Raw genomic sequence first — 23514 nt, forward strand, 5'->3', positions numbered from 1 at the left:
ATCAAGAAATAATGTAGAGAACTGTATCTTCTTGAACCAGTGTGACAACAAGGTAAAAAAATTTCTTGAAGAGGCCTTGATTTGAGAAATTTGCAAGTGTTAATATTGCAAATGCTGACAGGTGTTAGGGTTAGCTTTAGGGTTTGTAATGTTTTGTACTATGAACCTGCACTGCACTTGAATTTATCAAACACCCTCTAAATAAGTTAAAATATTGAAAGTGAGTCAGACTTAAATACCCAATATTTGTGGCCAACCGAAATAAAATTTTATTGACGAAATAGTAGCGGTAGATAGTTATCGCTTCTCAACAAGAGGCTTGAGTCACAATGAATAGTGAAACCTCCAGATTACTACACCATTAACCAAGGGTCCTCATGCCTTTGCCAGTGCAATCCAGATATTCATATGATTAGTCTTGATTATACTCTGAGCACAATTATCAGGCAAGTGATTATTTTGACCATATCATTAATTTATCAATAATTTCTAACTCCAAGCAATATAAACTTGAATGCTTATTGGATTTAATGCATATTAGGTCATGTGTATTTGTGTAATGGAGGGTATGGACTAAGGAGATCAACACCCTATAGCAGGGGTCGGGAACCTTTTTGACTGAGAGAGCCAAAAAACCCACATATTTTAAAATCTGATCCTAAGAGAGCCATATGTATATTTTAATACCAAAAACAGCTAAATGGAAGAGAAAGACCAACAATTTTAGAGTACAATAAGACTGAATTTATTTTGAACAACATACTTTGCTATAACAAAGTAACTTAATAACAAGCAAAGTGCTTCTTAATTATAATGCTGCTAAACGTGACCGCAGGTTCGTCTTAATGTTTTCTAGGTGCGAGAACGACTGTCCATTGTCAATATTATAACAAGCAGCTGGTCTGCAGGCTGAAGTTTTTTTCTGTCCATTTGTGTTTACTTGCCAGCTCTGCTTATTTACCCACATGTCCGAAAACTACTGAAATACTTTGCTGCATTTATGTCATTCACCTGTTGTTTCTCCACTTGATTTGACATCATAATGGTACGATCATGTACAGTTCTTACTGAGAAAGGCATATCTTTTATCCGTTTGATTATCTTGTCTTTATCCTTAAAGTTGTCAAAAAGCTCGTTAGGCCACATCAAGCATGAATGATTTGGCGTATTCGCCATCTGAAAACGGCTTCCCGCTTCTCACAATTGTTAAAGAACCAGCAAAGCTAGCCGAATTGTAATCACCTAGTTTGGCCCAGACACGGAGCTGCTGCTGACTAGCCTGCACTCTGGACACTAGTTCTTGACAGGCCTTCTTTCTGTCATCTCCCGCTGGATATTTCTCTGCAAATGTGGCATGGCGTGTGTCAAAGTGTCGCTTTATATTTGAACGTTTCATCGATGAAATTTAATCATTGCATAAAAGACACACTGCACAACCCGCTCTCTCCACGAAGGCGAATTCTTCTGTCCATTCCTACTGAAACATACGGTAATCCTCATTATTTTTTCTTTTCGTCATCTTCTTGGTTAGAAGGGTTCACGCTGCATAAACAAGCTAACCAAAAACGAGGGAATATTACTTCTTGGCCTCAAAGTGACGTGTGCAGGCTGTTATAAATTATCCAACAAAATTAGACTCGGACCTTCCAGCACACCGGAGTACAGAAAGGATTGGCTCTTTGTTGCGTGCCAGCGCGAAAAGTTGCGGGTGAAAATATCTTAAGATTAAAACGTGTGTGGATTTTTTTTTTTATTGTGATGGCTTTTCCTGTAATTTTTTTTTTACTAAAGTAACATTATTACACTGCTCCGTGCCCCCCCAAGGCAGGCTTGGGGGGGGGGCACGGAGACGGCCTTAGCTAACTGCAGATTAAGGAGCTGAAGTGACAACTCTCTGGTATTTCCTTGTTCTTTGCTTTTTTTCAACATGTGTTGCTAAAGGTGATGCATTACGTGTCTTTTGAAGCGCTCCCGTATACAGGTCAGGGTCGTTGGCCAGGGCCTCCTGTATTTCTTTTGGAAGTGCGGGCACTCCTGTAGTTTTGAACAACATCTCTGATTCTTTGTCTCGTGCATAGTGTCTACCGGTTTTATCCATCCAGGCCTGCTCACAGGTCGAGATGAATTTGCCAGGATCTACTTCATTAGTCCATGGGTCGAACGCTGGTACGCCATCCCACGTAACTGGGATGGTGTCCCTTATGGCTCTGAATAACTGCTGGCACAACTGTCCCAGAGGTGTGCAGGACGGGAGCCTGCTTGTCCCCGCCGCACACTCTATGGTTTGTCCTGCAGAGCAGCACTGCCTGAGTGCCTGACGCAAATCTCCTAGGGCCAAGTTTTGTCCAGGCATTAGAGCGTTATATCTACACAACCACACTCTACCACCCCTGAAAGAGGGGGCAGCTTGTCAGTTATCTGTTCCAGGGCCCTCACCAGTAGGGGGTGATATTCTGCCAGCTGTCCAGCAAAGGTTTCCCTCAAGGGGTACTGACCTCTAGCAGAGGTTGTCTTACTTCTGGTTACCAGTGCCTCCTCGCAAACACCTATTGTTTTGGACAATTTGTCCCCTTTAGATTGCAATGCCCGAGCTATTGATTGGGTGTTTTGTCCAGTGGAAGTTGCTGGTGTTCCGGTTTTCACCGTCGGTGTCACTTCCCTCTTCGCTTTCTGGAGCTGTGCTGGTGTCGCTCCCTTCGCTGCTGGAAATCGGGCCATCCCCCTCTTGCTTCCTTATCCCTTCTACTGGTTCCTTCTTTTGTTTGCCTGTGTTGTTCATCTTCTGATTTCGTTTGTCGTCTCTCCTCCCGACGTATTTCCTCCTCTTCTTCCCTGAGCTGTCTTTCAATTTTCTGCACATTCCCTTTACTAGTTCCTCGTTCTCCTCTCCTCGCTCATCCAGCTGCCTCACGAATTCAATTGCCTGCTCGCCCAATCTCTCAAGTTCTCCCGTTCTCTGAGCCAGCTGCTCCCGAAGGCTTGCCACTGCCTCCTGTGGGGTTCCAATGTCCTTACACCCCCTGCTCGGGGTTGAAGCACTCATGCCGGTGGCTGCTTGCACAGGTGATAGTCCTTCACCTTGATCACGGCGTTCCTTAGTTCTTGCTTGCAGGACTGCTCATATCATTTTAAGTTGTTTTTCTTCCATTTGTCCTTCAGGGTCTTCAACATCCATGGCCAGTTTGCCTGCTATTCGCAGTACTGGTGCCATAAGTGTCACTCCCTCTCGTTTTCCCATACGGGTGAGGCGGAGTGAGGGTGAGGAGGTACTCCTCTTTTCCCCCCTTGGGAGAGCGGGATAGATGCTGTCATATTTTCTTCGCTTTTGTTCGTCCTCCCTTTCGGCGCCATCTTCCCCCTCCTGTGGCGATGGTGTACCCTCCCACACTGAACACAGGGCTGCTATGGCCAGACACATAATGTGCACAATTTGTCAATAATGTTCCTTGGTCTCATACGCCTCCTTGCTCTTCCCTCTTTCTATCCACACCCCTTCTCTCACCTTCTTCTTAAGCTCCTGCATATTTTCTGTATATCTACCTCTATGCCTCGCATATCTGCTGCCAGTCATATCCACGTCCATCCTCCCTTACTTTCCATATTTAGTTCTTTCTGTACTCTTACCCATTCCTTCTGCAACTTTTCTTTACCCTTTGTAGCATCATCTGTTCTACTGACATCAACTGCCAATTTTTAGAAGACATTTTCTTCAAGCAGTGGTACAGGAAAAAGTCAGAATCTTTCAAGAAGACTTTAATTTTTTTTATGCAAGTTAACGCTCCATCACATGCATCAAAGTACTCCACTGTGTGGCTGTCAGGTAAAAGCCTTAAAGATGAAAAAAAACAAACTAATGACATGCCCCCCCTCTTCATTGGACTCAAACCATACTAAGAACTGTTGGGACCTTTCCTGAGCAGGAAATTTACAGTGAAGGTAAACAGTACATCTCTCTGAAGAGTGTCTGGGAGGCACTGTTTTTTTGTGTTTGTTTTTTTTTTCTTACACAAAAAGTTGATTCGGACCAGATCAAGAAACTGACTCACTCCGTGAACAAGAGGTTTGTGACTGTTATTGGAAAGAAGGGTGGGCTATATTAGTCACTGAGGTTGTTTTTTTTTTTAATTTCAGAAGTGTTTATTTATAAATATTGAGTTTATTAGTCTCACTTTAATAGGCGAAAATAAACAAGTTAGATGGGAAAGTCTTTGTTTTTCATTCAGTTGCATATTCATTTTGCATACTTATAGTTGCCTAATAATGGTGTGCAGATATTCTCTTAATGTATCTCTATCAATATAGACATGTCTTTATGTACGTATTTATCATATATATATGTATATATATATATATATATATATACACACACACACACTGTTAAGGTTTCCCCCAAGAGCACAGACACAGGTAAGTTGAAATGCGGGTGGTTTAATGAATTCTCAGTCTTGTTCGTTTCTACACAAAGCCGAGTTGGAGACAACATAAACTTCTGATTCAAACGCTCAGCAACTTTTTATGTTATCTCAATGTTCATTTGTCCTAAAATTGTCATTTTGCTTAATGTTGCTATACAGGCCAATATTCTTCACTGGTTATGTATGTAAAGAGACCAAAAGAAGATATTGTAAGTGGGCACAATGTTTCAGTCTGATAGGTGCTTGTACAGCAGGACTTATCAATCATGTTTTAAGCTTCATCTTTAACAATAAGAGTTACCTCCCCCCCCCAAAAAAAAAAAAAAAAATTCAGATTGCCTCAGGCCACTGGAGTGCCTTGCCCGACGGGAGGGAGATGATGTAGGCAATTTTCGACTCCTCCGTGGGGAACCGAGCGGGCTGCATCTCAAACATCAGAGAGCATTGGAGGAGGAATCCCTTACAGCTTTCTGGGAAGCCAGAGTAAGTAGCAGGGCTGGTCATCGGGGCAGCATGGATGACTTGTGGAGGCTGAGGTGTTGGAAGCTTGTGGGCTCCATACCAGGTCTGATCCTCTGTTACAGTTTTACCCCAGGCGGCCAGGTACATAGACTTGCAGGTTGGTTTATTCAAGTGTTCTCAAACAAGACCCCACACTGACTGAAACCATGGATTGGCCTTAAATAGTCTGGCTGATTAGCTGATTCGTGGCCTCCAGGTGCAGAGGATAACCGCAGTGATCACTGTGCATCTGGCCCGGGGACCCGAGGAATCGTGACACACACACACATATATATATATATATACATATATATATATATGTATATATATATATATATATACATATACAGACATACACATGGTACCTGGTACTTATTTTAGTACCTGCTCTGGTGAGGTTCCAAATTAGCTGATCTGATACCCAAGGATAATGTCAACAGACTGTAGGCCAGACAATGTCAACACTGGGTGCAACGGTTGACACGAGAATAAACCTGCCTTTAAAGGAAAGACCTGCTAGAGCAACCTTCGTTAACATAGCAGTCACAAAAGATTACTATGGTTTCTCAATTAGGTGCGGACCCTCCTGTGCCTGCCGGCTTATGAGAGGATCCAGAGAGAGGATACCAGAGCCATTAGAAATGATGAAGCCCATCGGGAGATCACTCTGTCAATAAAGCGCCAATAAATCCACAATAAACAGGATGGATGTTTTAAAAAGTTTGATAAATTATAGAGGTGTCAGAAAATAATCGACAGTTCACTAAAGTTTAGAGGTCCTTAACAACTCTGGGCAATACTGCTGAAATATGAGAAAGGTATGAAGGGGATTCTCAATATTTAGTTTACTCATGCCTTCAACAATTTTTAAATTGTGTGGATTGGCGACAGGGGAACAAAGGGGTATGTTAGTAACAATGGCATTTGTAATTATGATCCCCTCTTTTCACATTTCACTTGTCTTTTTTACACTGCTACACTACCATTGACCAGCATATAGGAAGGCGACCATTTGACCCTTTAATGTGTCTGTGCTTGTACGTCCCATCAACATAATTACATGGATTGATTTCCAAGGTAATCTCAGAAGGTCATTTTCTCTCTTCCCAGTGGTAAAACATCTGCACCATGGTCCTGCAGACATCTAAAGATCTGAGCCTCCTGAGGAAGAACAGGCCCTTCTCAAAGGAGGCGTTGGTGTTCACAGTCCAGCCCAGTATATTGTCCAAGTGGACACCCAGGTACTTGTAGTTGTCCACAATGTCCATTTCTGTACCCCTGACAGTGACCGGGTACAGATGGTCCTTTGTTTCCTGAAATCCACCAGTAGCTCCTTTATCTTTGTCACATTGAGCTGCAGGTGGTTCAGTCCATGCCACTCCACAAACATGTCCACCACGCTTCTGTACTCCTCCCCCTAGCCTCTGTTGATGCAGCCCACGATGGCACAGTCATCTGAGAATTTCTGCAGGTGGCAGGACTGCGAGGAGAACCTGAAGTCCGAGGTGTACAGCGTAAACAGGAAGGGAGACAGGACAGTCCCCTGTCGCACCCCCGTGCTGCTCACAATGGTGTTCAATGTGATGTTTCCCAGCCTCACGTACTGTGGCCGGCCTGTGAGGTAGTTGTTGATCCAGGCCGCGAGTGGGGCATCCACCTGCATGTCCAGAAGCTTTCTGTTCTGCAGGGCAGGTCAAATGGTGTTAAAAGCACTGGAGAAGTCAAAGAACTCAAATGACTCTCACAATGCTTCCTGCCTCCTCCAGGTGGGTGTAGATTCTGTGCAGCAAGAAGATGATGGCTTCTTCCATCCCTCCCTGGGGCTGGTATGCGAACTGCAGGGGGTCCAGCGAAGGTCCGAAGACTGTGTGAAGGTGCCTCAGGACGAGCCTCTCCAGCAACTTCATGACGTGTGATGTCAGGGCCACTGGTCTGCAGTTGTTGTGTGTGCTAGGATGCTTCTTCTTGGGCACTGGGACCAGGCATGAGGTTTTCCACTGGTCAGGGACAACCATCTGGATCAGGCTCAGGTTGAAGAGATGTATGAAGATCCCACACAGCTGAGAGGCACATCCTTTCAGCTCTCTGGGGCTAAGGCCATCAGGGCCAGCAGCTTTCCTGGGACGAAGGCGACTAAACTCTCTTCTCACCTCCTCAGCGGTGAAGGTGACAGGAGGGGTTGGAGAGAGTCCCAGTGGGGGGCAGGAGGGCTGAGGTGTTGACAAGAGGTCGTACAGGGGAGCAGAAGAGGTGCGTGGGCGAGGGGAAAAAGTCTTTGAAGTGTGGGGTGAGGGCACATGGGGAGGAAAATCCAGAGTGGAGCTGGGGGGAGGTTGGGCAGAGGCTCCTTCATCAAATCTGTTGAAAAACAGGTTCAGTTCATTGGCCTCATTGGCCTAAGGTCTCCTTCCATCGTCTGGCTTGCCTGTTTTCCATGGCCAGTGATTGTTTTCAACCCACTCCACACCTCCCTCATGTTGTTCTGCTGGAGTTTGCTCTCCAGCTTTCTGCTATAACTGTCCTTGCCCTCTCCCATCTTCTCCCTCAGCTCAGTCTGCACCTTCTTCAGCTCCTCTTTGTCTCCGCTCCTGAATGCCGCTTTCTTCCCGTTCAGCGTATCCTTTATGTCATTGGTCACTCAGGGCTTGTTGTTTGAGAAACAACGCAGTGTCTTGGTGGGGATGATGTAGTTAGTGCAGAAGTTCCCATAGTCCGTAATGCAGCTGAAAGTTTTTCGATGTCCTCTCCCTGATCTTCGCAGAGTACATCCCAGTCAGTCGTCTCAGAGCATCCCTGCAGAGTCAGTTCTGCCTCCTGTGACCACCTCTGGACAGTTCTGGTGATCACAGGTTGCCGCTGGACTTCAGGAACATAGCGAGGCTTTAAGTGGACCAGATTGTGGTCTGATCTGCCCAGAGCAGGGAGAGTTGTGCAGCTGTATGTGTCCTTGGCGTTGGCGTTGGCATTGGCGTACAGCAGGTCCAGGGTTTTTGTCTCTTGTCTTGCAATACACAAACTGTTTGAAAGTGGGCAGAGATGATGACAGGGTGGCGTGGTTGAAATCCCCAGACATGGCAATGAAGGCACTGGGGTGCCAGGTCTGAAATCTTGTGACCGCAGAGCTGATAACGACATTAGCCCGCGGTGCATCGGCAGACGGTGGGATGTAAACAGTGATGATGATAGCGTGGGAAAACTCTCTGGGCAGATAGTATGGCTCACTGCCAACAGTTTGATGTTGCGACCACGCTCCTTCACCGTGACATGTCCGGGATTGCACCACTTATTGTTTACAAACACAGCGACACCTCTTCCTTTCTTCTTCCCGCTGCCGGCGGCAAGAAGAACCCCAAATTCCATTCTCAAAAAATTAGCATATCACGAAAAGGTACTCTAAACGAGCGATTAACCCAATCATCCGAATCGACGAATTAACTCTAAACACCTGCAAAAGATTCCTGAGGCTTTAAAAAACTCTGAGCCTGGTTCATTACCTAAAACTGCAATCATGGGTAAGACTGCCGACCTGACAGCTCTCCAGAATGCCATCATTGACACCCTCTAGCAAGAGGGTAAGACACAGAGAGAAACCTCTGATCGAATAGGCCAGGCCTGGAATAGGCTGTTCCCAGGGTGCTGTATCAAGGCACCTCAGTGGGACGCCTGTGGGAAGGAAAAGTGTGGCAGAAAACGCAGCACAACCAGAGGAGGTTACTGGACCATGAGGAAAATTGTGGAGAAGGGCAAATTCCAGACCTTGGGGGAGCTGTGGAAGCAGTGGACTGAGTCTGGAGTAGAAATATCAAGAGCCACCGTGCACAGGTGTGTGCAGGAAATGGGCTATAGGTGCCGCATTCCCAGGTCAGACCACTTTTGAACCAGAAACAGCGGCAGAAGCGCCTGACCTGGGCTACAGAGAAGCGGCACTGGACTGTTGCTCAGTTGTCCAAAGTACTCTTTTAGGATGAAAGCAAATTTTGCATGTCATTCGGAAATCAAGGTGCCAGAGTCGGATGGAAGACTGGTGAGAAGGAAATGCCAAAAGGCCTGAGGTCCAGTGTCAAGTACCCACAGTCAGTGATGCTCTGGGGTGCCATGTCAGCTGCTGGTGTTGGTCCACTGTGTTTTATCAAGGGAAGGGTCAATGCAGCTAGTTACCAGGAGATTTTGGAGCACTCCATGCTTCCATCTGCTGAAAAGCTTTATGGAGATGAAGATTTCATTTTTCATCACGACCTGGCACCTGCTCACAATGTCAAAACCACTGGTAAATGGTTTACTGACCATGGTATTACTGTGCTCAACTGGCCTGCCAACTCTCCTGACCTGAACCCCATCGAGACTCTGTGGGATATTGTGAAGAGGAAGTTGAGAGACACCAGACCCAACACCGTGGATGAGCTTAAGGCCGCTATCGAAGCATCCTGGGCCTCCATAACACCTCAGCAGTGCCAGCGGCTGATTGCCTCCATGCCACGCCGCATTGAAGCAGTCATTTCTGCCAAAGGATTCTCAAACAAGTATTGAGTGCATAACTGAACATAAGTAATTGAAGGTTGACTTTTTTGTATTAAAAACTTTTTTTTTTTTATTGGTCGGATGATAATTGCTAATTTTATGAGATAGGGATTTTTGTTTTTTCTTGACTCTTTTGCCCAAATCATCAATATTAAAACAAAAAAAAAAGGCTTGAACTATTTCAGTTGCATGTAATGAATCTAAAATATATGAAAGTTTAATTTTTATCACATGGAACAAACGCCAATGTGGAACACACATTTATTACATTATGGAAAATAATGCCCATATCACAATATGCTAATTTTTTGAGAAGAGCCTGTATATACTGCTCAGAAAATAGAGGGAACACTTAAACAACACAATGTAACTCCAAATCAATCGCACTTCTGTAACATCAAACTGTCCACATAAGAATCAACACTGATTGATTTATACTTGTTTGAAAGGACATTAAAGCTGGATCTGCCTGTAGTGTGTTCTTCCAATTTAATTTTGAATGTGACTCCAAATCCATACCTCCATGGGTTAATGAATTTGATTTCCATCAATCATTTTTGTATGATTTTGTTGTCAGCACATTCAACTATTAAAAGAACGGAGTATTTCTCCTTTTCCTTATAGCTTTTCCCTTCAGGGGTCGCCACAGCAAATCAACCATCTCCATCGAACTCTATTCTCTGTATCCTCCTGTCTTACACCAGCTACCTTTATATCCTCTCTCACTATGTCCATAAATCTTCTGTTTGGTCTTCCTCTAGACCTCCTGCCTGGCAGCTCCAATTACAGCATCCGTCTACCAATATATTCTCTATCCCTCCTCTGACCGAACCAGCTCAGTTTGGCTTCTCTGGCCTTCTCTCCGAAAATTCCAACATGTGCTGTTCTTCTGATAGACTCATTCTTGATCCCATCCATCCTGGTCACTCCCAGAGAAACCTTAGCATCTTCATCTCCGCGACTAGCTCTGCTTCCTGTCTTTTCTTCATTGTAACTATTTCTTGGCCATACAGCATCGCCAGTCTCACCGCTGTCTTGTACACCTTTCCTTTTATTCTGGCTGATAGTCTTCTATATGCTTTTCTCCACCCATTCCAACCTGTTTGAACCTGTTTCTTCACCTCTTTTCCACACTCTCCACTGCTCTTGACTGTTGACCCCAAGTACCTGATATCCTCCAACTTCTTGATCTCCAATCCCTGTATCCTAACTGTTCTTCCTGTGTTCCTCTCATTCACACACATATACTCTGTCTTGCTGTGACCTTCCTCTCTTTTCCAGCTCTCTAGATTTTCTTCCATCTGTTCTCTGCTCTCACTACAGATCACAATGGCATCGGTAAACATCATGGTCCATGGAGATTCCTGTTTCACCTCATCTGTCGGCCTGACCACCATCACTGCAAACAAGAAGGGGCTCAGAGCTGATCCCTAATGGAGTCCCACCTCCACCTTGAACTTCTCTGTCATTCCCTACAAACTACCTCACCACTGTCTCACAGCTAGCATACATGTCCTGCACCACTCTAACACACTTCTCTGCCACCCCAGGCTTCCTCATATATTCCAGAGTTCCTCTCTTGGCACCCTGTCATATGCTCTGTCTTGGTCTACAAAAAAAAAAAAAAAATGCAGCTCTCGCTGGCCTTCTCTGTACTTTTCTATTAACATTCTCAAAGCAAATACTACATTTGTAGTACTCTTTCTGGGTATGAAGCCAGCTTCAGTCTCCTCTACTCTTTCCCATAACTTCATTGTATGGCTCATCAACTTTATCCCTCTATACTTGCCGCAATTCTGCACATACCCCTTATTCTGAAAAATGGGCACCATCACACTTCATCGCCATTCTTCAGGCATCTTCTCACTCTAAGATCATCTTGAATAATCTAGTCAGAATCTTGACCACTGACTCTCCTAGACACTTCCACTCCTCTATTGGTAAATCATCAGGACCAACTGCCTTTCCACTCTTCATCCTCTTCAATGCCTTCCTCACTACACTTTTTTTCATCAGCTCTTCAAAGTACTCTTTCCATCTTCCCATCACTCTCCCAGCATCTGTCAATACATTTCCCTCACTGTCCTTGATCAACCGGACCTGTTGTATATCCTTTCCATCTCTATCACGCGTTTTCACCAACCTGTATTGATCATTCTCTCCCTCCTTACTGTCTAACTGAGCATACAGGTCATTGCTTTCCCTTCAGGGGTCACCACAGCGAAGCCCTTGGTTTTGCCTTTGCTACCTCTATCTTTACCTTACGTTGTATCTCCCTATACTCCTGTCTGTTCTCTTCAGTCCCCTCAGTGTCCATCTTCTTTGCAAACCGCTCTCTCTGTATATACTCCTGCACTTCCTCATTCCACAACCAAGTCTCCTTATCTACTTTCCTTCCAGATTACACACCAAGTACTCTTCTACCTGTCTCCCTGATAACACTAGCAGTTGTTGTCCAATCATCTGGAAGCTCACCCTGACCACACAGACCCTTTCTCAACTCCTCCCTTAAAACCGTACAACACTCCTTCCTTTTCAGCTTCCACCACTTTGTCCACCTTGTATCGATTAGAGGACTAAACCAAATCACTGTCAAGAATAAATATTCTCTCCTGTCTTCAGCCTTTGAACCTGCTCAAGGAGCCGCCATTTTCTCAAAGCTTGATCTCCAAAACCTACCACCTTGTTCAGAACTGCCATAGAGATGAATGGAAGAGAGCCTTCAAGAACTCCTCCTTTCGGCTTTCCCTTCAGGGGTCACCACAGCGAAGCATACCAGTCACCCTAGGTTTTGCCTTTGCTACCTCTATCTTTACGTTGTATCTCCCTGTACTCCTGTCCTCTTCAGTCCTCTCGGTGTCCCACTTCTTTCCTAACCTCTTTCTCTGTATATACTCCTGTACTTCCTCATTGCACCACCAAGTCTCCTTATCTACTTTCCTTCCAGATGATACACCAAGTACTTTCCTACCTGTCTCCCTGACAACATTAGCTGTAGTTGTCCAATCATCTGGAAGCTCTCCCTGACCACCCAGAGCCTTTCTCAACTCCTCCCTGAAAACCATGCATCACTCCTCCCTTTTCAGCTTCCACCACTTTGTCCTCTGGCCTGCCTTTGTCCTTTGATCTTCTTTGTCATCAGAGTAATCCTACAAACCACCATCCTATGCTGTCTGGCTACACTCTTACCTATGAATGAATGATGACTGGGGCAATCCCAAAACAAAAATGCAAAAATAAGCAATGCAGATGGCATTGATTTCCGCTGAAATTCATCTGATAAGGAAAGAAGAACGAACGTAAAAGATACAAGCATCAAAATATAAAAACTGGGAAATATGTTCCCTATTTTGTATTGTTTTGTCTTAAAAAGCCCCCCACCTTAAAAAGCCCCCCCCCACCCCCATAGACCCTACTCTTGGTCCCTCCTCCCCGTCTCTCCATCTTCTTTAGTTGAATATTTAGGTCATGACGGGAACACTTTTTCCAGGCAAAGAACTTAATGTCCACTTGCTCTCCAGCTTCTGATTTGCAATTGGAAACTGTTAGAGTAATTTACCTTATGTAGCAAGACTGTCTGTGTTATATTATCATGTGAGAACCATATCCTGTTTTATGAGCTATACAAGCTGATACTTTATCCTGTTATTTATCTGCTATGCAACTGACTGTGCTGAAACCATAAATTATCGCATGAAGAAGCGAACTGCCGAGAGAACATCGCGTGCGAAGCGACACCCAACAGGGCAAGTGTCTGCCTATTAACTATTATCTTGCTTACGCAAATGTAACAATGCCATTACAAATAAAAGCTCATGCTATCGAAGGAAAGTCAAAGCTGTCTGGAGACTACTATACGGTGGTGCTCCAACTGACTCTCCTCGCAAGCTGAACAGACTTGACTCGTCTCCTGTCTTCCTTATAGTGTTGATGTCGGCCCTTGAACCCCGACAGAAACATACAATGGATTAGCTGGAGAGAGTTCAAGGCGAATGACCCTATCATGTGTGGAAGACCCAGTGAATTCAGACCCTCTATTGCCACAAAGAGGACCCGAACACCACTCAAGGGTTAAGCAAGGGGACACGTCTGGCACTGCAGAATTTGAGTACCTGGCAGCGTATTGTGTTATTGATGGTAGCCTTTGTTACTTTGGTCCCAGCTCTATGCAGGTCATTCACTATATCCCCCTATGTGGTTCCAGGATTTTTGCTCACCGTTCTTGTGATCATTTTGAACCCACGAGGTGAGATCTTGCATGGAGCCCCAGATCGTGGGAGATTATCACTGGTCCTGTATGTCTTCCATTTTGTAATAATTGCACCCACATTTGATTTCTTCACATCAAGCTACTTACCTGTTGCAGATTCAGTCTTCCCAGCCTGGTGCAGGTCCACAGTTTTGTTTCTGGTGCCTTTTGACAGCGCTTTGATGTTGGTCATATGGTAGTTTGGAGTGTGACTGTTTGAGGTTGTGGACAGGTGTCTTTTATTCTGATAACCAGTTCAAACAGGTGTCATTAATACATGCAACATGTGGAGGACTACGGAGCCTCTTAAAAAAGAAGTAACAGGTCTGTGAGAGCCAGCAATCTTGCTTGTGACCAAATACTTATTTTCCACCATGATTTGCAAATAAATTCTTTAAAAAGATTTTTCTCATTCCGTTTCTCATAATTGAAGTGTACCTATGATGAAAATTACAGGCCTCTCATATTTATAAGTGGGAGAACTTGGTATGTTGGTGGCTCACTAAATACTTTTTTGCCCCTCTGTATGTACAAACACAGACACACACACAGACAACAGATAATCTCATTACAGTGACGAGAGAGAAGTGGTCCAGACTCAGTAATCTCCAAGAAGCCTAGTTTTTGGAAGCTGTAAGACTTCTGTCTCCCAGTAGAGCAACATACGCAGCTGGCTTGTCAGCTAGTACGGCCCCGATTTTAAAACTGCCATTTAAAAAATATCAATAAACAACAAAATTGTATTTGTGTTTGTTTGTTCATTTCTGTTGTGTATGTGTTGTGTTGTGTTGTGTTGAGATAAGGACTATCCTTAAAAGCTTTAAAGCTATCCTTTGTTGAAGGATAACTCTTTTTATGTAACATAAACCACAAGTTCACTCCTTTGCTACTCTGGTTAAGGCATCATCCCTTTATCACTGTAACCTGTCTCCTTTCATGGACCAAACTATTCTGACTACAACCGAACCACAGTTGCTATGGCTACCCAGTCTAGGTTTGTGCGTATGGGGCTGGGGGATTGGTTGCCTGGGGCTTTTTGTTTTCATATCAAACATGTTTCTGTGTGAAGAGGGGAAGTTCCATTAGAAGCAGAAGAGAGAAAGTTGAAGTGGGGTTAAAAGGGTGGTGCGTGTTGGACACAAGGTAGGAATCACCACCTCACTCATACAAACTACACCCTAGGTGGCCATTGCGATATAAACACTGGGACTCTACTCATGCCACTTGTTAATTGGTTGCAGGTTAATTAAGGGGCAAATTGAGTCAGGGCGAGGGGCTAGGACCCCTTTTGGCTTCTCCCGGGCATCCAGAGTGAGATAAATTCACCCCCCCACAACACGGGTGCTTTGCGTCCATTACATATGCTTGGGCAGTCTGGTATGCAGCACGATGCGTCACCTTACTGACACTGAAAAGTGACATCAACATGACAACATTATAAGGCAACTTTGATAAATGTGTATCAAAAAGGTCAACTTGGATTCACCTCAAAGTGTAAGTGCCACTAGTATAGCTCAGTCACTCTTTGATCCTAAGTCAGGCTCATGATCTCAACTCTGTTTGACCTCAAGCAAGTGTACTCAGAGAAAGGGAGAGAGGTGCAGTGAAGAGGGGGAAGTATCGGAATAAAACGTGTCTTTTTAAAACAAGCGACATACATAAGGCTTGGCCGGGAACCAAAGTTCTGGATGTGAAAGTTTATTCTGATATGCTGCATTAGAGTTGCAGTGTACCTTTACTCCTGGGAGCAAAAGTCTGCAGTCAGAGCATGCAGGTGGCGCTGCATGACAAGCCAATGAGTAGGACAAGGGACTCTGAAACAAATGCTTATGAAGCCAACAAAAAAATTAAAATAACAAATATCTTTGGTTTCAAGCACTTTCTGATCTGAATCCATTAAGACAGCGGGTGACCATCAAAAATAACATGTTTAAATGTAATAGTTCAGATTTGGATATGCTGCAGTACCCACAGACCATACTAAAATAACGACACAGTAACAGTAAAAATAAATAATTAAATCAAATAAATAGAAAACAAATACAATAAATAGAAAACAAATAATAATTAAAATGAAAAAAAAGGGGTTATGCTGAGAAACAGGTTATGGGCTGAAGGGACCAACACTAAACAGCAATCTCGTGTAACCATACTCCTCATTTTCCTCTCCCCTTCACAGTTTTGTGATTCTATGGCATCACTCAATGTCTTCTTTTGAAAAGTGTTTCCTGAACATGAATAATAAGCTTCTCTTCACCAAAATCAGTTGATTTGAAATAAATGTCTTAGGAAAGAATCTTGGGAGGTGGGATCAGAGACAATAATAGGAGAAAGGAGGCTGAACCAGCCAAAGGAAATTAACACAGATATGTTTTTGTCCCATTCCAGATTATGATTTGGATATATAATTTTCTTTAAAAATCTTTGATCTAACTGATTTCATTTTTTGGATGTTTTTGTGTAAATGGAGATTTACTTACCATGTAGGTAGATTTCTAGATTAGCACTAATGAATTCTAAATGATGTGAAGCTAACAAGTGGTGTCTTCTAATCCCCCTGTAAATATTTGTGTCCTATGGATTTCCCTAACCATTTTCATAACAATTATGTAAAACTGGTTAAAACAACATCAGAACAGCGGGATCGCCGTCCTTTCGCCGTAAGCTGAAAACATACCTCTTCACCAAACAAAAAAAGGTGTATGCATGTATATGGTTCTGAGATGGCTATTTGGTTTAGTGAGCACTTCTGACTACTGGTACTTTGGATCTTCAATGACTGAATTGCACTTCTTGTCAGTCGCTTTGGTTAAAAGCGTCTGCCAAATGACTGTAATGTACTGTAATGAAACATGGAAATTTGTTGTTATTTTTTTATTTGGAAATATCCACTACTATGAGCATGAGGGAATTCATCTATCAATAAAACCTCAAAGATGAAGTTACATTATTCAACATTTTTTTCTTTTAAAACTATACTTATGTGAGTTTTGCATATTCTGAAATATATTTATAAATATATTTATATATATTTATATATAAATCCTATATATATATATTTATAAAACTCACCCTACTAAAACTTTAAGTTCAATGTTATGTCACCTCTCATCTATTGACTAATGATTCCATGTGTCAGACTGAAGAACAGAATGAATGACTCACATGTCAGTCTCTACATGTGAGTTAACGTGTGTTTTAGTGTGTCTATATGCATGGTCTTATGTGCGAAGATTTGGTATGTTGTGGTGTTTCAAAGATGAAATAATGGCGGAGGCGTAGAGGAGTTTGGTTCTTTAATTTGAGACACCAACAAAATACAACTGGAACTTGAACATCCGGGATCAACTAAATAAACCCGCCTTAACCACGCACGCCGACCGTTAGTCCCGTGGAGTGAGAGAGGACGCCCCTTTGTGTCCGCCACCCCCCCACCCCCCGAACACCCAGAAGGGACTCAGGAAACACAATTAGCCCTGCACGGGAGTCCTGATGAGTCTGCCGAAACGGCTCCGACGTCCCTCAGGCACGACAACAGGAGGCGCTGGATGTTTGGTTTGCAGGGGCGTTGCCGCAGGCTTGGACGGCGGGCGGCCCCAGCGGGGTACTTGGAAAGTGGAGACATCTTCACCTGCCATCCTGTGTGCCCGTTTTAGCCGATCTAGCGTGATGCGCTCCCTACGCCCACCCCTGTCTTGCAATGGCGAGCGGTGAGCGTCATGCTTAACAAACACGAAATGAGCCGACATGAGCTCTGCTGGCACGAAAAGACCATGGGAAACAGTGGTGGGCCGGGTCCAGAAAACACAAACCTAGGGGTGCAATCGGCCGGGAAAGTGGAGCAGACCTCTCAGAAAAAAACTCTCCAGGAACACGTGATGGCTGACCGAGAACCAGCTCAGCGGGGGAGGAATCGAGGTCATCCTTAGGAGCTGACCATAACCCAAGCAAGACCCACGGCAAACGGTCCACCCAATTGTCGCCTGAGAGCGCAGCTCGTAACGCCGCCTTCAGGCACCGGTGAAACCGCTCGCACAAGTAGTTAGCCTGAGGGTGGTACGCCGTCGTACGGTGCACTGTCATCCCCGAAAGACCCAGCCAACGCCGACCAGAGCAACGACACGAACTGCGGACCCCTGTCTGAAGTAATATCTGATGGGGTTCTAAAACTGGCAACCCAAGAAGACACAAATGCTCGAGACACATCCGCAGCAGCCGTGGAGGACAACAGGACCACCTCCGGCCACCTAGTAGTCCTATCCACGATGGTGAGTAGGTGGGTAAAACCCTGTGAAGCGGGTAGAGGGCCCACTAGGTCAAGATGGACATGATCAAAACACCTGGTAGCAATCGAGAACGGCGCAAGGGGTGCTCTTACATGCCGATGAACCTTGGCACGCTGGCATGCCACACACGCGGCTGCCCACTCCTTCACATCCCTACGAATGCCAGGCCAGACAAATTTGGCGCACAGAAGTTTCACTGATGCACGGACTCCCGGGTGTGAGAGCAAGTGCACAGAGTCGAAAACCCGATGCCGCCAGACCTCAGGGACCACCGGGTCGCGGCCAGCCAGTAGAGACATCGCAGAGACGACCGCAGAGCGAGGACATCCTTGTCACTGGGCTGGTCGGTGGCCATAGCTGCAAAATCGATCCCAACATGCACAGGACAGACAAGCTCGGCAGCAAGCGCCTGGTGGCCAGATCTTTACTCATGAGGCTCGGCCAGGCACAACCAGAACGACATGGGTCCCCCCTGGAAGGGGGGTTGGGTGCGGTGTGAGTCGGGCAGCAGCAGAAGGGGGGGACCTTGACAGCCTGATCCTCTTCAGTACTTCAGAGACCTCCTCAACCCAGCTGAAATGTCTTCCAATGAGGAGGCATAGCCAGGGGACTCAGAGCAGACACACCTATTTCTGAGGCTGAAGTTGCTGAAGCAGTCAAAAAGCTCTTCAGTAACAGGGCCCTGGGGATGGATGAGGTCCGCCCTGGATTCCTCAAGGCTCTGGATGCTGTAGGGCTGTCCTGGCTGACACGCCTCTGCCACATTGCATGGATGTCAGGGACAGTGCCACTTCATCCCCCTTTTTAAAAAGGGGGAACCAGTCTTCCAGTCAGAGGATGTGCTCCAACTAGGGGGGATCACACTCCCCAGCCTCCCTGATAAGGTCTATTCAGCAGTGCTGGAGAAGAGGGTCTGCCGCGTCACTGAACCTCGAGTTCAGGAGCAGTGTGGTTTTCGTCCCTGTTGTAGAACAGTGGACCAGCTCTTTACCCTTGGTAGGCTCCTCGGGAGGGCATGGGTATTTGCCCAACCAGTATACATGTGTTTTGTGAACCTGGGGAAGACATTTGACCGTGTGCCGCGGGAGATCCTTTAGGTGGTGCTCATGGAGTAAAGGGTACTGAACCCTGTCCTAAGGGCTATTCAGTCCCTGTATGATCGGTGTCAGAGCTTGGTTCGCTTTGCCGGTTATAAGTCGGACCTGTTTCCGGTAAAAGTTGGACTCCGAAATGAGTCTCCTCCGCTGGTTGGTCGGACCCTCCCTTTGAGATACCGTGAGAAGTTCGGTCATCCGGGAGGAGCTCAGAGTAGAGTCGCTGCTCCTCCACATAGAGAGGAGCCAGATAAGGTGGTTTGGGCATCTGGTCATGATGCCTCCTCATCACCTCCCAAGGGAAGTATTCCAAGCATGTCCATCTGGGAAGAGACCATGGGGAAGACCCAGGACACGCTTGAGACTATGTCTCCAGGCTGGCCTGGGAACCCCTTGGTGTACCCCCAGAGGAGCTGGACCATGTGGCGGAGGAGAAGGAGGTCTGAGCCTCACTGCCCCGACAGCTGCCCTTGTGACCCAACTCAGAATAAACAGGATAAGATGGATGGATGGATCTCCCTGCATTCTTGTTTGTTCTCTCCAGTCCCCTCAGTGTCCAACTTCTTCTTTGCTAACCACTTTCTCTGTATATACTCCTGCACTTCCTTATTCCACCATCTAGTCTCCTTATCTACTTTCTTTCCAGATGACACACCAAGTACTCTCCTACCTGTCTCCCTGATAACACTAGCTGTAGTTGTCCAATCATCTGGAAGCTCACCCTGACCCTTTCTCAACTCCTCCCTGAAAACCACACACCACTCCTCCCTTTCCAGCTTCCACCTCTTAGTCCACTGTGCTGCCTTTGTCCTCTTGATCCTCCTCAGCACCAGTAATCCTACAAACCACCATCCTATGTTATCTGGCTACACTCTCACCTATAACGTCTTTGCAGCTTAGCTTTAAAAGTCTCTCTGTCTCAATGGAAATCACTGCCAGTGAAGACAGTCATCCTTGACTGGTCCTGTTCCGACTGTATGTTTAGAGTCTTTTCGGTTCCAAGAATGACCGCTCCACCGATGCTGTCGTAGCCGGAACGGTGACCACCATCCGGAGCAACTTTGTTGCCTAAGGAACAGTTTGAATAAGATCCTTATGGGCCAAAAAGTTGAGAAGCTGCCCAGGAGATTTACATTCATCGCTCACAGTTTGTGAGCTATACAACCCGATGAGAGCCGCAAAAAAATAGCTGGATGGCTGCACTTGACTTGCTAACTGTTTACTGTAGCTCGCTATTGCTATTCTATTATTCTGTAGCCAAGTAGTAAGAAGGATCCCTGTGATCAGCAGTGCCCCCTACCATGAGGCACCGTCACTGCATGCCTCACTTAGTGTCACTTTGCAGTCGTTTTGTGAATATGAGAAACACAAGAAACATGTTGCAGTTGTTGATGAAAAACATTGGACACCGGCTGAACTATGGAAATTTAGTTCATATATTTTAATTTTTTTTTAGTAGTGACATCCACAGAGACAGCAATACGGTCTCAGTGCATAGCATGGCAGCACAGTTAGCGGAATCATTGCACAATCCATAGTGGGATCTGCTGGTTGCCGCGTAACTGCATGTCTCTTCTTCATATTTAAACAGTAAATATGAATTTTTGGAAAATAACTTTATAGTACAAATCACTGAATAAATATAACCATTTAATTTAGCTTTCATTTTGCATTTTTCTTTCCGTGATGATAGGTGAGGCCTGGCCTCCCACGCCTCTACTGACTGCAGGTCACTTGTACAACTTAAAGCCTGCTCCTAAGCTTCTAGACTCACTACCTTTCCACTTTTCCTTAACCGATCCAGTATGTGATTATTAGGTTTGATTCTAATGTTTGGTTTTGGCAAAAGTTTTACCCCGCATGTCCTTGCTGATGCAACCCTCTGCATTTATCCCGGCTTTAGACCAGCTCGGGAAGACACTGCCCAGTGCCTCAGGGCCCATGTAGCCCTTATGTATCAACAAACACTAACGCACAAAGATACACAAACACACATGCAAGTACCATCCCTAGTAACTATTCAATGTAACTTATTATCTAAACAATTTATTGCCAGTCATACATATTGTTAACATTATCAGGGCTCCCAGGGAAGTTGAAGTTTTGGTGTTTGCAGTTTGGGCTGTTGCCTCGGTTGATGTGGCCGTAAACAATGTAAGAGGTTCTCCTGTCAAAGGTAGAGATGCTTGAAAGGATGTTAAGTTCAGTTATTAGGAAATGGTTCGGAGTTCCACGCTGCCTAAGCAGTGCAGCCTTGTATGGGAAAGGCATATTGGAGTTGCCAGTTTCTAGTTTGTCAGAAGAGTACAAGTGTCAAAAGGTTAGACTAGGAATTACTCTCATCCTGGTGTAAGAAAACCGGTGTGGGGGAAGGATACAGTTGCAGAAAAGAGAAAGTTGATAGTAAATGAAATACATCGGCAAGAGGAGGTAATAACACATACTAAAGCAGTGTCATAGGCAAAGCAAAGACAGGGGGGGAATTGGGAGAATATGGAAAGAAGAACGCTGAAGTGGAGAGTTGTAGAGCATGGAGGCTAATAGAATTACCTTTATCAGAGGGACTACGTATGATGTGTTGCCATCTCCCCAGAACTTAAAAGCAATAGTTGGGCGAGGACACTGCCTGCCCATTGTGTTCTGGAGAGGCACGCATAGACATATATTGACAGGGTGTAAGGTTAGTCTTTCCCAGGGGCAATACTCTTGGTATCATAACCAGGTGTTGAAATGTTTGGCACCAGCAGTGGAAGAAAATAGGTTAGATATAAATTCTGGAGATGGTAATAGGGAGGTTAGGCAGGTGAGGGAGAAAAGGTTAGATCATTTAGGACCAGGCACCATGCTGGGCAGTTTAGTGTTGGCAGGGCCTGGGAGCTGATGACAGATCTGAACACTATAAATAGTTCGCACCCAGGAACCACCAGATTTGTTGCTGTGGTCTGAGGTTGAGAGGATAGTGTATTTATCAAAGTTACGGTCCCCTGAGAGGGTTGAGTTGACAAGGCTAGTGCATGCAAAAAAGATAGGTATGCTGAGATGGCAGCAGACACCGAGCAGCAAGGTTGGATGGCTCGAGTGCAGCCTGTAGAGGTGGGCTATCGTGTGTTTGTGGCAGTCTGTCATTGCCCTACTGATTGAATTGGGCATTTACAGAAGGAGTCTGAAACTTGCAGTCAGTAACACATCTTGGGCAGCAGAACGATACAGTGAATGGTTGTGGCTAAGAAGGAAGCATGGTAACTGGGGTGGTTGTTAAAGAATGGTTGTTGAGTTTGTGGATCAGCTATGTCGCATGGAGGGGGGTGTTTCCAGGATCCTGGAGTTCACAGTCAAGCCTTCTTGAGGTGTTGTGGGCCCAACTCAACAAAACACAGACATGGAAGGTGCCCACTTGAAAACCCTCAATGATGTAGGTACTAATGTAGGTAAGTGGTGTCTGGTTTGTTGTTTGTTATTGCTAGCTTTACCTAGGATCTTGGCCCAAGGGACAGTTATACCTTGTCCTGTTTATTAATGAATGCACAACCTTTATAAGAAGTTTTCACTACAGCCATGATGGAATTACATGTATTTGAGAATCTGTGTGAACTAAGATAACAAACCTGTCCAGATAGATGGTCATTAAGTGCACCAGATGACCCCGAAATCTTTATGTAGTGCTTTGGAATTATTAGATGAACACTACAGAGGATTTTGTGTGTGTGTGTGTGTGTGTGTGTGTGTGTGTGTGTGTGTGTGTGAGTGTGTGTGTGTGTGTGTGCTGCAGAGCTAGCTGTGAGTAAAAAAAAAAGAAAGAGTAAATGAAAAAGCAGATAAGTAAGTGAGATAAGGCCAGGAGAAGGTATCTTACAAGTCTTAGGGCAGAACAAAAAATAAAAATAAAACATGTTTCCACACATACAATTTGCTGTGAATATCTATTTAAATGAGACACACCCTTGTTGAAGTGTTTTAAACTAATTAACAAACTTTGCTTATTATGTGAAGGTACAGTAATACACTAAATCAAGCAAAGTGAGGACAGTTGTCTAAGAGACAACCAAAGCATGGAACAGTTAATCTCCACTCACTCCATACACACTGAGAACCAAAGAAGAACATTTATTCATATGCCAGGGAGTATGAATATTTGTTCTTCTCTAAAGCTTTGCTTGGCACTTCAGTTTTCAAGACAAATTAAATTACTGGAGAAACGCAAATGAACCTGCAACAGTAATAAGCATTGTCTTGGCAGGGTTGGACGACAGTTTATTTAAAAACTAAATAGCCATTCCCAGCCTGTATGGAATATGAGAGTGGGCAGTGTTGATTTGTAACTACTCTCACATGAATATGTGTGTCCTCAAATAGATCTCAGAAAAGTACAGCAGTTTCAATAATAACCATTTGTTGACTAAGTGGCTGTCTTCTCCTACAAAGTCTCTCTCTTGATTTACTATTTCCTCACT

At 44.9% G+C, this 23514-nt stretch overlaps 1 pseudogene; it reads right to left on the bottom strand.

Moving 5' to 3' along the window:
- The window catches only part of LOC147237311 (uncharacterized), a 44895-nt pseudogene extending 26571 nt beyond the window's left edge, over positions 1-18324 (bottom strand).
- Positions 18325-23514: the final 5190 nt, after the last annotated feature.

Source organism: Fistularia commersonii, chromosome 1 (assembly GCF_037954325.1).
Source record: "Fistularia commersonii isolate RoL2024-O1a breed Wild chromosome 1, RoL_Fcom_v1.0, whole genome shotgun sequence".
NCBI lineage: Eukaryota > Metazoa > Chordata > Actinopteri > Syngnathiformes > Fistulariidae > Fistularia > Fistularia commersonii.